Source organism: Parus major, chromosome 2, assembly GCF_001522545.3.
Source record: "Parus major isolate Abel chromosome 2, Parus_major1.1, whole genome shotgun sequence".
In the NCBI taxonomy this organism is placed as follows: Eukaryota; Metazoa; Chordata; class Aves; order Passeriformes; family Paridae; genus Parus; species Parus major.
This window is the reverse complement of record NC_031769.1, coordinates 86,472,344-86,484,983: the sequence shown is the minus strand read 5'-3', so window position 1 is coordinate 86,484,983 and position 12,640 is coordinate 86,472,344. Positions and strand designations below refer to the sequence as shown.

The 12,640-nt window shown below is 38.5% G+C and overlaps 1 protein-coding gene across 3 annotated transcripts in view; it reads left to right on the top strand.

Annotated features, from left to right (window-relative positions):
- Nucleotides 1-57: 57 nt before the first annotated feature.
- Nucleotides 58-12,640, top strand: part of PTPN3 (protein tyrosine phosphatase non-receptor type 3) — a 125,013-nt gene continuing 112,430 nt past the window's right edge. For all 3 annotated transcript variants that reach the window (XR_004496027.1, XM_033512171.1, XM_015619328.3), the window contains exon 1: nucleotides 58-274. The gene's annotated coding sequence lies outside the window, so the exon portion shown is untranslated. The remainder of the gene's footprint in view (nucleotides 275-12,640) is intronic.

The window sequence follows — 12,640 nt, the reverse complement described above, 5'->3', positions numbered from 1 at the left end:
GCCGGGCGCTGCTCCCGGCGGCTGGTGCGGGCGGACAGGGGAGAGCGAGCGGGAAGGTGCGCGGCCGTGTCCGCCGGGCTGTCAGCCCGTGGCCCGCCGTGCCGTGCCGTGCCCTCGGGGGGCGGCGCTGCTCCGCTCCGCCTTGTCCCTCCGTTTTCTGATCCGCTCCGCGCCTTGAGCGTTTAGCGCCGGGCACCGGGGGAGGGCACGGGGAAGGTCCCGTCCCGTCCTCGGGCTCCCCTCTGCAGTCGCCTTTGCTGCCTGTTAAGACAGGGTGAGTTTGTCTTCTTCTCTATTCCCGGATTTTTTCCCCAAGTCGTTGGCAGAGCACCCGACTTCAGAGTATTCTCGAGTTCCGAGTGCCTCGGGCGTGTTTAGGAGAGAGGGGAGCGCTGCGGGCGCAGGGCGGCCCTGCCCGTGCCCCTGCCCGGCTGGGGCTGCCGGGGGATCAGAGCCCCAAAGCCCGGAGATACCACAGTACCACAGACTAGTTATGTGCAGCCGACCCACCACGAAGGCTGCCGGGGCTCCACAGCGGTTACTTTTCAGCATTTTGGGTGCTGACTTGCCCTGTGGAGATACAAAAATATCCAATATGTCTGTAATATATCTAAGATATATATAATATATCCATATATGCCAAGTGTGACAACTGTTTGCCTCACTGGCGTTATGGAACAGATGCAACAGCAGCAAAATAGGATACTGCTTTTAATATAAAATTCTCATTCATCTTTCAGCACATCTCGTTTCCTCTCTTGACTGAACTCATCTGAAGTAATTAGTCAGTCTCTCCTTCTGTTGCTCCTTGCTTTGCTCTCTTTCAAAGATACAGTTAGGATTTTTTTTTTTTTTTTTTTTGTCTTCCATGCTAGGATGGTTGCTTCCCTTGTGGTACTCTTCAGCCTGTCACACAAATTGCTACTGTCCTAATACCTGTGTAACAGAAAACAGAACAAGTTTGTTCTTAAATGCAATTAAATATTTGTACTGGTACTCTGTTAATCACTAACTGACTTTATAGCAGAAACACATAAATTACTGAAGTATTAATTTTGCACAGTGTTGCACTGAAAGATTATTTATAAAAAGTGAATGTACATGTGTAGAATACTTAGCTTTGGAGGGCAGTTGCACATTCACTTTTTTAAAAAAAAATAATTTCTGAAACCAGTTGTACAATAAGCAAATTGTGCCTATTACCGGAGTAGGTTTGATCTTATGGGAAACAGTCAACAAACAACTGTAGGAAAGAAGGGTCTGCTCAGTTACTGTATCTAGAAAGGCTTGCTCACTAATGTAAAACAAATGCTAAATTTTTATGATGGTGATGTTCTCTGGCATTGTCCTGTGGCAAAGATGTCTTGATGGGTTGGTTACAAATACCTAATACATTTTTGTTTTCTGGTTCATGAGAAAAAATGTAACACTCTGCATAGTTCAAAGTACACTTAACAGAACAGCTCATTTGGAGGTCCAAGTTGTGATAAGATTAATTTTGTTTCATTAAACACTCTAATGTTGCTGGCAGTGGATTCCTGGAAGACCTCTTAACACTTTTCATCTCTCTCTCTGACTTAATAAGCATTTCTGTTTCCATTATCAACTTTTGCATATTCCAAGACCAGGACAATTCATTATTTTAGGATATAAATTTGGGTAATATCACATGTACTTTACAATACTTAAGTCTTTACCCTCATGCTTCCAAAATGCTTTCAGTACAAAATAAGATGCTGATAAAACTATAATTAAATGATGTGCTATAAAATTGCAAAGCTCCATAACTGCTTCTCAACTAATTATTTTGTATTATTGGTGTAATATGCTTAAAGCAGTAGACAGAAGCAACAAAAAATTAATAACAAAAAAGCTAGTGGTAGAATCATCATCTTCTTGAATATGTTCCTGACTTACCATGTGATAAAACATGTTCTCATCCAATCTAGGAATCTAAAATATCAGATGTTTTCTAAAGATCTTGGGTGGACTGTTTTGTTAGTAGTCAGTATTATAGCAGAGACAGTTGTGCATCCTTTCCTAAGCTGTGACCTACTTCTTATACTGATGGGTAAACGATAGGTTTACACAGACACTGCAAGAGTAACCTTACGTAGGTACAACACCAAGTCCTGTGCACAGAAGTCATTAATGTTAAATTCTCCAAGGTGGGCTAAATGCCAGTACAGTGAGCAGTTCTTCTGTTTTGTCACTTCATTCACAAATAATATTTGCCATGCTGGCACCTATGCGTAGGGGTATTTGTTCATTAAAACTTGACCATGTAAATGTAAACATAAAATGTAGTTCAGTGGTGATGTTACCACAGCCACCAATCTCGTTGTTTTAAATGTAGTAAATGTTCATTATAAATTTTATAGAAACCTTGTGGTGTGCGTTTGGTTTTAGTTGTTGCATTTTTTGTTTGTTTTTTTGACTGAGAAACACATTCCCTAAGTTTTATAACTGTGAACTTGAGTACTGATTTCTGTCAGAGGCAACATTGTGTTCTCATCTACTGAAAAGTTTGCACAGGAAAATGAGAGTGCAACATTTTTCAGTTGTTTTCCCAAAACTACAGCTTTGAGTATATTAAGAAAAAAAATATTTATTTTGCTTCCTCCTTGTACTTGTTGGTGTTTGTAGCATTGGTTTTTCTTCTGACTACCTATATGTAGCGGTGCAGTGTGCATTTTGTTCCGTGGTGTGAAGTGCATGACGTTAGTTATCAAGGAGGATTTGGCACAACACTGATAAGAACCCATAGCTCTGGCATTTTAGCCCCTGGTGGAAGCATCCCATACCTTGGGATGGCTGACTTGGATAGGAATCAGTCAAGTAACTCTGAATTGGGGTTGTTTCTTAAGAGAGAGGCAGAATTTAGGCCACTTAATCCAGGCAAGGGAAGTGTCAGTATCAATTAGAAATGCTCTGCCTGCAGTTTTGTCTTGGAGTCGGATGCTTTTCATGAGCTGTAGTGTTTTCTTGTTTTCAAAGCCTAGAAGTCAGAAGGTGTATGTGGGCTTTCCTCATGACAAGTGGGAATTTGTGGGAGGTAACTTATTCTTCTGTTGAGGTGTTTACTAAGGAGAAAGAACAGGCACACAAGCAGTTGGAGTAACAGATGTGCTGCAGGTTTCATCCTGACATACCTTGAGATAATTTATTCTGATCTCTCCATACCCTAAGATACCATTGCCTTCAATCAGCATATACTGAACCTCATAGAGTAGTTCTAACTTACATTATTAGCATTGTAATATGAAACTTAATCATGTGCCCACTTTTTGTTCCTTCTTCTTTTCATATCCCTACATTCATGAAATGCTATGAAATCAGATACTATAGAAAACATTGCCTAAAAACTTGCTTTTTAAGACTTTTTTTTTGGTCGTAATTTTCCTTCCTATTATCAAACTGCATTCACAGTCTTGAAGAGCCTTCTCCCTGCAGAAAACACTGATACGTCGTACATAATTCAGTTGCTTGAGTTGTGCTGAAGTCACTGTGATGCTGAAGTCTGGTCATGCCTGTCTGATAGATTTTGGTTTAGATTTCCAAACATTACACATGAGTAATGGTAACAAGGGGTTCCTGTCTTTTGGGTCAGGAGGAATCAAGAGATACTTGTAAGCCTTGTAGGTTCTTGGTGCACTGCTGTACTGTTGTTCACCTCGTGAGTCTCACATATTCTTGGCTTACAAGTTAGAGATATCCAAACAAAATGGAATACAGATTATCCATCTGATACTCTTCAGGAACATGTGAGGTATTGTTTAATCAGTTTCCAGAAAAAAGTTGAAGAAGATACAAGCAGAATGATACCTGTTTCTTCACCCGTCTTAGAGTTCCTCTGGCTTTGTCTGTCACAGTTCTGTGGTTCACTTCTTGTCTCACACTGTCTTACTATCCCTTCTCAGCATGTGTCTCAATCCAATAACAATACTTCTCCTTTTAATAAATACAGTTCTTCTGTCCAAGAACTGTCACCATTGATTTAACAGGAGAGCACATCACTGTGTAAGGGATGTAGTGGATCTCTGTGGGCTCTAGGTCCCTAAGTCTGAACCAGCACATTATCCTAATGGCTCTGTTTGAAATTAAAATCATTAGGAGTGGTCTTGTCTGATGTGTCTCTCTAAGTTCCCTCTGTTAAACTGCAAATGTCTCTTCATTGTGAAGATTACAGAGCATTAGACAAGTAATGCAGTTTTACAAATAAAACAGAAATCCCAGGAGCAGTGGAGCTTGTGCATGCTATGAGCATATGTTAATCTGTCATATTGGCTGTAATTTCGTCAGCTCCCTCTCCTGGCAAGTTTAGGTTTGATATAAGCACAGCAACATATGTTAGGGGGAGAGAGAGAGTGTCCCAAGCTTTGAATTCTGACTAAAAACACTGCTGAGGAAACTGAATTTTTCAGAATTTGGAGTTGAGAGGAACTCTTCAAGATAAGTGATCTCAATCCCTTTTTTAGAAAGAGTATTAAGCTTTCTGAAAGGTGTTGTTTTGCCAAAAGTGAGATGAGTTCTTTTCCCTGCATCACAAAGTCAAAATACAGCCAAGCTAATAAGTTGCATGCTTGCTTGTATTGACCAATTCAGTGAGTATGTTTCAAGAGTCAAGGTAGTAACCCTTGTCACCTCCTCTATCATCTTTGTCAACAACCAGCTTTTATCTCTACTAATTCAAGCTGGTGGCCAGTGCACTCTGAAATTGGTTAGGTAGTTATTCTCAGTAAGTACTGTGTACTACTAAGTCTCAGGATTCTTGGTTCAGTCACTAGTTTTGTTTTTTAAACTCTCCTACTAATATTAAGTGTTGTTGGTCATAGAAATTAATAAAAAATGAAGCAAAAGCCAGCTTTCAATTCAAACTTGTATATGTGTGTTATCTTAGTGAGAGGTAAAGTTTTACAAGCAGTTCAAGATGTTTTTCATTATTTAAGGTGAAAATAAAATCAGTATGTTTTTAAGTTCTCTGCGAGAAGAAAACTGTGTACAGAAAGTGATTCCAACTTTTTGTTCTTCTGTTGCAATGTAATATAAAACTAATTGTGAACTTTTCCTTTCAGTTCACATAACCTTTCAAGATAAAATATTTGTTTTCTGATGTAAAGGTGGACAATACAAAATATGCTTCACTTTTCTATTTTCTGAAGATGAAGTAATGGTAAAATTTGTGTGAAATCATAAAATGCCTCATCCTTTGTAGCTGGCTGTCGCCCTGAAAGCTCAGCTTCTGAGCTTGCTGACATGGTTTTCTAAAGACTTTCCCAGGACAGTAACTGTAAACATAGATATGTGTGCATTCTTTCTGTTACACGTCTTCTGATGGGCATTTCTTATGGCCAGTGCAGTGAGAAAGTGTTATCCTGACCATCCAATCCCTGGCCATGGTCAGAAGCCTATAAATCCTGTGAAGGAAAATAAACTCTGCTCTTTCTGCACCATACCTCAACCTGTGTCCGCGTGATCTATTGATCTTCAGCGGTAACAGCTGGCAAATACAGTTGCAGTGTTTTGGTGGTAGCTCTAATTTTGGTGATTCTGACAGATGCCAGTGGTACTAACCAAGGCTTGTGCCTCAACAATATGGTTTAAAGGTCAAATTAAACATGCATGTGCACAAGGTAAAGCTACCTTTTAAGTTTTTTTATAGCAAGATGCAAAAATCCCCTTTTACTTTCAAGTAATTTATTATTTATTCTGAACCAGACTTTCTTCCTTTCTTAGCCTGAGCAAGACTTTATAAAATAGTTCTAGAGAAGGAGCAGCTGTAAGCAGCTGAAATCAACAGTGAAGTATTTCACTACTAAGTCAAATGCTGTTTTATTTGTACTTTGAAGTATGAAAGTAGTTATGATTTGACATCTTGTTCATTGATTTCCTGCTATCCTCTCCCTCCACCCCCGGAGAGATTTTAATCTGGTGTGTGCAGTGTTATGGAAAGCCAGCGGTTCATAACACCAAGCTGTGATGAGTAACCATGGCTATTTCCCTAGCAAGTTATGTGATACAGTTACGCTCGCTGGAATGACGCATTTTATGAATCAAAGCTGGGAGCCGGGGCTGTGACTTGTATACATGTGGGATTTCGTACTGTAGTGTTGTTCTTGTGTTGTTTGCCTACAGTTCTGTGACTATGGATCCTCTTGTTCAGCATGGGGTGTTCCCCAGGGATTGGCCTGAGTATGCAGAGGTCTGATCTCTGCTGTTCCGCTCAGTTTTGGTGTGGGTTTTTTCTTAAACTTAAGGGTTTTATCCCAGGCATTGGATGTATGTGTATTTGTATTCTGTTTCTACATCTGTGCCAGTCTAAATACTTTTCACAATTTTTTGTGATTATTTTTTTTCCTTTGTTTTTTGTTTTTTTTGCATATTTTTGCATAGAATGGGGAAGGACTGCACTTCTGGAGCCAGAAGGGTGTAGATAGAGGCACAGGTTTTGACTGAGTCAAATGTGAGCATGTACCTGAAGTTAAGGACATGCAAGGTATTGTTTTTGCCACGCTTTCCATGCTAGTGGTTTGTCTGGAAGAAGGTATTTTCTTGACTGTGTTGCTGATATTCTAATTAACACATTAAGAGCCTGTAGATAAAACAGATTGTACTTTGGTCAAGTTGAAGATCAGCTAACGCATGTTAAAGTACAGCTTGCCTTATCTTCACATTGTTCTTACAGAATATATGAGTACATGTTTACTGTAGGAAAGAAACACATCTTTGAACAACTAGTGAGCACAAGCTGTCCTTATTGGGTTTCAGAGGTTGTTGTAGGATGAGAGAATTTCTAGTTCTTGCACATGCTTCTAGCCATATTTATATATATTTATCTGTATATCAGTAAAGATTTATTAAAACACTTTGGAAACTTGTTTAAAAATATTTGTCTAACATCCTGGCTTACTGAGTGCACTAAGTTTGTAGTTATGGTATAGTTCAAGCTTTTATGATGTCCTTGGCTTCTTATTTTTGGGTTCAGTGTGTCAGTGGATTGTGTTAATTATCAAGAGACTTTAAGGGGATAAAATTATTGAACTCTGATAGTTTTTTCTTTTAGATAGAGTTGCCTAGACTACCGCTGTTTGAGTAAGGTTTCCACCCTTTCCTATGCCTAAGGCAATTTTAAGTCTTGATTCTCTCAATTTGTGATTTGGTGCAGTTGTTTATCAGAACAATCCTTCTATTAATAATAGCGTAAACCTGGTTGCAATTTTAGTATCTCTTCTGCCCACTGCCATTTTCATCTATGACATTCTCAGATGCCTAAAAAAGATGTCACAATTTTCACTTGATGGAAACTGATTGGTGAGCTTGATTTTTGGGTACAGCATAAGCCACTCTAAAAATTGTCTTGTTCATGATTCTATTAGTAATTAGTTTGAAAAGAGATCATGTCTTTTGGGAATATTTTTACAGAAAGACCCTATTGCTTTAATGATCATAAACCTTTCTATTTTCATAGCATGATTTTGTAAGTGTAGTTTTTTTTGTGTGGTGCCTGAAAAGGTTGCTAAGAATTTAGCCATACATGCTAAGTTAAAAAGCCATACTGCTTAGTTAAAAAACTTAAGTTTTTCTTGTATTTTACAAAACAGTTTTAAAAATGCAATTGTAGAACAAGACAGCATAGGCTGCTTGGAGAAGTATGCAGCATTTGATGGCTGTTTCATAGAACATTGCAAGCCAGTGATAAAATTCCAGTATTTGTTTTTAACTTGGAATTGTGGAGAACAGTTTTGGGTGGAATCAATGCTTTCTGGTTTACTCCGAAAGTACAGACAATTTGAGGTATCACTGAGAAAATTAAGATGTGCAAATATTAGGCAACTCCTAACCTGTGAAAATACTTGTGATACTGTACTTTATGTATATTAAACTAACAGCTTTTAGTAAGACTGCACATAGGTGTAGAGTTTTATATTTGCAGCCATGATGAAGGTTTTTCCTCCTTCTTTCTTTCAGATTTGTTTGACTTTATCAACACAGTTTTTCTTTGAAGTAGTTGCCAGAAAGTTTAGTAAGTGGAGGAAGTTTCTGTGGGACCACACCATTCAGGGAGTACTACTGATATGACAAGAAACCAAAAATCCCTGACATATTTTAGAACTCCCCAGAATACTCTTGTAGTAAAGCAGCTGTCCTAATTGTAGCTTTCTGTTCAATAAACTCCATGGTTTTTTTAAGTTTATTCTCCAGCTTTGGTTAGTGTGCTTTCTATTCATACTGAAAATGCACATGTGGAGAAAAGGTACCTATCTTATGGAAGCTGGTGTTTTGGCCCTTGGCAGCTGATAAAGCTCCAGGATTAAGGGAAGCACAGTGGCTCTTGGTAACTAGGAACTGATTCAGTGTTTAATAGTGGGGAAAGTTGTGGGTTGTGTGTTTTGTGGTTTTTGTTTTTTTGTCTTATGCCTTTTTTTGAACAGATACTGCTTTATTATTTTTCAAATGAATATTTAATCTTTCAATTCATTCATGTGATACATGGTGCCTTTGACCAAAGGTACCAAATAACTGATGTATCATAAACGTGTCATGTTACTGTTCAGTTACAGAGCCTGAACTGGCCAACAGCATTCTGCTTCTCGCCAGTGCACTGCATAGATCAGGTAGTAGCTCCCTGGAATGAATAGGGAGCATCAGACTTTTGTTGGAGCAGATTGCACAAGGTTGCAGCATCACAATTTTTTCACCTTGTCACGATGAACAGAAGAACATAATTACACAGTTGTTTAAAATCAGTGGTAAACTGGTAAACCGTGCTTATTACATGTTAATATGTATTGGCTTTAGGTCCTGAGATAGCACTACATTACTGTGAGTGTCATTCATCTAACTATACTTAGTTTCTAAACAAATTTATCTGACTTGTGAGCCATCAAAGGTCTTGTGGTAATCAAACAATGATGCAGTGGAATATGAAGTTGGGCATATTCAGAATTAGGAAAATTTTCTTCACCAAGCAAATTAGCAAGCTTTTAAACATGCTGTCCAGGGAAGTGGTGGAGTCACCATCCCTGGGGATATTTAAAAGGCATCTAGATGTGGCACTTAGGGACATGGATTAGTGGTGTTAGTGCTAGTGTAATGACTGGACTTGATGGTCCTAGAGATCTTTTCCAGCCTAAATGATTCTATGATTCTGATAAAGGTAATTGATCATTTGAATAACTTCTCATTTGTGCTGACTTCTTGATTCTGAAAACATAATATAAAAAATGTTTCTTAAAAACAACCCTCCATCTTCTTGGAGCAGAAGGATTGCAGAGGGCTTAAGATTGTTTTATACAGGAAACCAAGCTTTGTCATGATGTGTTCCCCATTTTCTTTAGCTTATGTATAAGGAATTTGACCCTTTATTAAAAGAAGTTTTGAGGGATAACATGCTCTGAAAGTAGAATTTTCAGAGATTAATTAATGTGGTCCTAAAAGCAAGCCTTTAGAGTCTGTTTTTTAGAGGTCTAAAGTTAGCTCTCTCACCAAGTACTCTCAGTACTCTTAGGAGCAAGCGATTTTGTTACTATTATCAGTTACAACCTCTGTTACTTGTTAACCAGTGTGTGCTACCTTGAACTGACTTGGAGTAGTGTCATGTTGCGTACTACAGTCATCCTTGTTCGGTTTTGCTTTTGTTTTTAAATGATTTTATTTTATTTATTTATTTACTTACTTTAATGATTACCCAGGAAGTAAATCTTTCCCAATATAAAACAACTGGCTTAAAATTTCTCCTTTTGGGTGTCAAAGTAAGCAGCCAAAGACAAGTACAAGTTGTGTTATCTGGGTATGAAGGAAATAAATCTGCATGTTGCTTAGTCTCCCATGTGTCCAGCACTGCAGCTTTATTATCACCTCATTTACTGAAGGAAAAAGTAGATTTTTTTTTTTTTTGGCCCATGCTTTTCCCTCTGCCTTCTGTCTCCCAGACATTTATAAACACATTAATAATGTAAACACCAAGCATAGTATGTCTCCTCCGCTGCTTATCATCATAGAATCATTGAATGGTTTTTGAGTTGGAAGAGACCTTAAAGATCACTAAGTTCCAACCTCTGTGTTTTGTGCAAGGACACCTTCCACTAGAATAGGTTGCTCAAATCCCTGTCCAACCTGGCCTTGAACACTCATGGATGAGGCATCCGCTCACCACCCCCACAGGCAAGAATTTTTTCCTAATATCTATTCTGAATCTACTCTCTCCTAATTTAAAGGCATTCCCCCTTGTCCTGTCACTGTGCTTGTGTAAAAGATTCCCTCTCCTTTTGTAGTCCCTCTTTAGGGACTAGAAGGCTTAGTTTATTTAATTAAGTAAAATTACTTCTATGCTCAAGACACTGTGTTTATTCTTATAACTTTATTTACAACAGTAGATTGTAGGCCTAATGTTTTAGAAGCTCTGAAGAAAGTGTTGGCAAAGGCGTCACCTCAGCTGTGTGGATTGTCACGGCGCTGCAGGAGTCCTGTGTGTACCAGTGGTCCTCAGCTGCCACGTGCCAGCACCCAGAGCTGTGAAATGGTCTCTCTTGCTTAGAGACAGCTCAGCACTCATTGAAGCACGTTTGCTTTTTCTGTCAGTGTGGAGAAAAACTGGCTTTACAACCATCTCCATGTTATAAGGCAAAGTTGAACTTTGTTACACTGAACTTGGTTATACTGAACATGGGTAATAAAAAAGCCTGTTTTACTGGATTGATTAGAGGCAACTTCAAGGCAATCAGCAAATGTGCCTCTCGCCAGCAGATAAGGTTAGACAGCATAATGTCCTTCTTTTCCATCCATTGAGATCCCTTTTGATATGTGTCAAGTAAGTGAGGTGCAAGTTTGCGTTTCTTCTTACTTAACTCTAATGTGCTGTCAGCTGACCTCACGCCCCATTGGGTCGAATAAACACTCCACTCCAGAGTTTTGCTGTTTAAAAAGTGTGCTGGTTGTCCATCCCTGCACCAGTAATGTTCAGTCCTCTTGGTTTCAACACATTTTATATGTATAATGTCTTAAAGACATCAAGCTGTGTACTATATGAAGAGGTTCCTGCCTGCCCTAGGTCTGGGACTTCTGTGTGAGGCTCTGCAGATGTCGGTATTGCTCTGCCCACAGGGCAGAGAGTGAGCAGGTGCTTACATTCAGTCACTACCTACACTGGTGCTCTCTACATCGTCTGTTTGACGGCTGGGCAAGGCTGGCACTATTGAGGAATGTGAGGGACTCGCAAAGGCCTGGGATCTGGTAAAAGAGGGCAAGGGCTCAGGCTTGGAGAGTTGGCAGCTTGAAATCCTAAGAGATGAGAGTAGTAGTAGGTGCATGCTCAGAGGCATTCGGGAATTCCTGTGTGACTCTTAGGATAGTGGGTGGTGCCAGAGGTACTCACCAAAGGGATCACCGATATATTACCAAGTTATTTAATTATAAATATAGGACTTAACCACTTACATTTGTTATAAACCTGTGGTTACTTGAAATAAATATTCTGTAGACATTAAATTCTGTTATTCCACTTTTATTTGCAGTGTGTTTATATTTACTACCTTTTTCATTTTGCTTGTTTGTTTTTTGTTTCTTTTTAATTAGACGGCTGTATGTAAGGGGAAAAAAATAATATTTGCTTTGAGAACTATTTAACTCTGGGAATAGATTATGTAGAGAAGTATTGAAATCTTTCTTGCTGGAAGTATTCAAGATTTGACCTGATGGGACCTTGGAAAATCTGTTTTAAAGCCCCACTTTCAAGAACAGTTAGACCAGATGATCTCCAGAGGTCCCTTTCAACCTAGATTTTTCTATGATTCTGTGATCTAGGTCATATATGACCAAGTTTTTCTAAAATATTTGTGGTAGCATAATGGAAATTACATTAACGTTGTTAAAATAAAGGATATTTTTTCTGTTGAAAATAGATTTGGGAAATCAGTCTGCCAATGCAATACTGTTGCCAGTACATAATAATAAACTTACTTAAAGAATTTACATTGTTGTTCTATATTAGAGAAATAGCTATAATGCTGATACTCAGTTGTTTTTACTTATATGAGAGCAGAAAGAGCTCTTAGTGAAGTTGTGTCCTGTAAGGAGTCTGCTTGATGAATACCAAGCTGCTTGATTAGTGTTTAAAAATCTAGTTTCAAACCTAATCAGAAAGCATTTGACTATTACTGGCAGATACTTTCCCCCAATTTATTATTGACAATATGTAAATTTTGAATACCTGAATGAAGATTTTATGGCTGATGGCGTGTTGTGTTTGTATATGCACATATATGAAAATAACATAGATATTGATATGTTTGTTGCAGAACAAATTGAGCATGTTAAGACATGCTTATAAATGGTGGAGCTATATGTTTTCCAAAGCACTTTGAGGTAGACATATCCTGTCTGTAGTTGATTTCTGGGAATTTTTGTTGCTGGATTTTTTTTTATTTTTTTTTTTTTAATTTGTTTGTCTGTCTGTTCCAAACTGGCCAGCTGTAGTGATTGGCCTTTGATTTTGTCCCAGCAGTTCATTGTAGAAATTGTTACAAAGTCAATGTAATCTATTGGCATTCCCTGTATGACATTTCAACTTAACCTTTCAAATTTTGCCAAGGTAATTCTCCTGTCTACTGGTTCAGGAAATAATCCTGAGACCTGTGGTGAT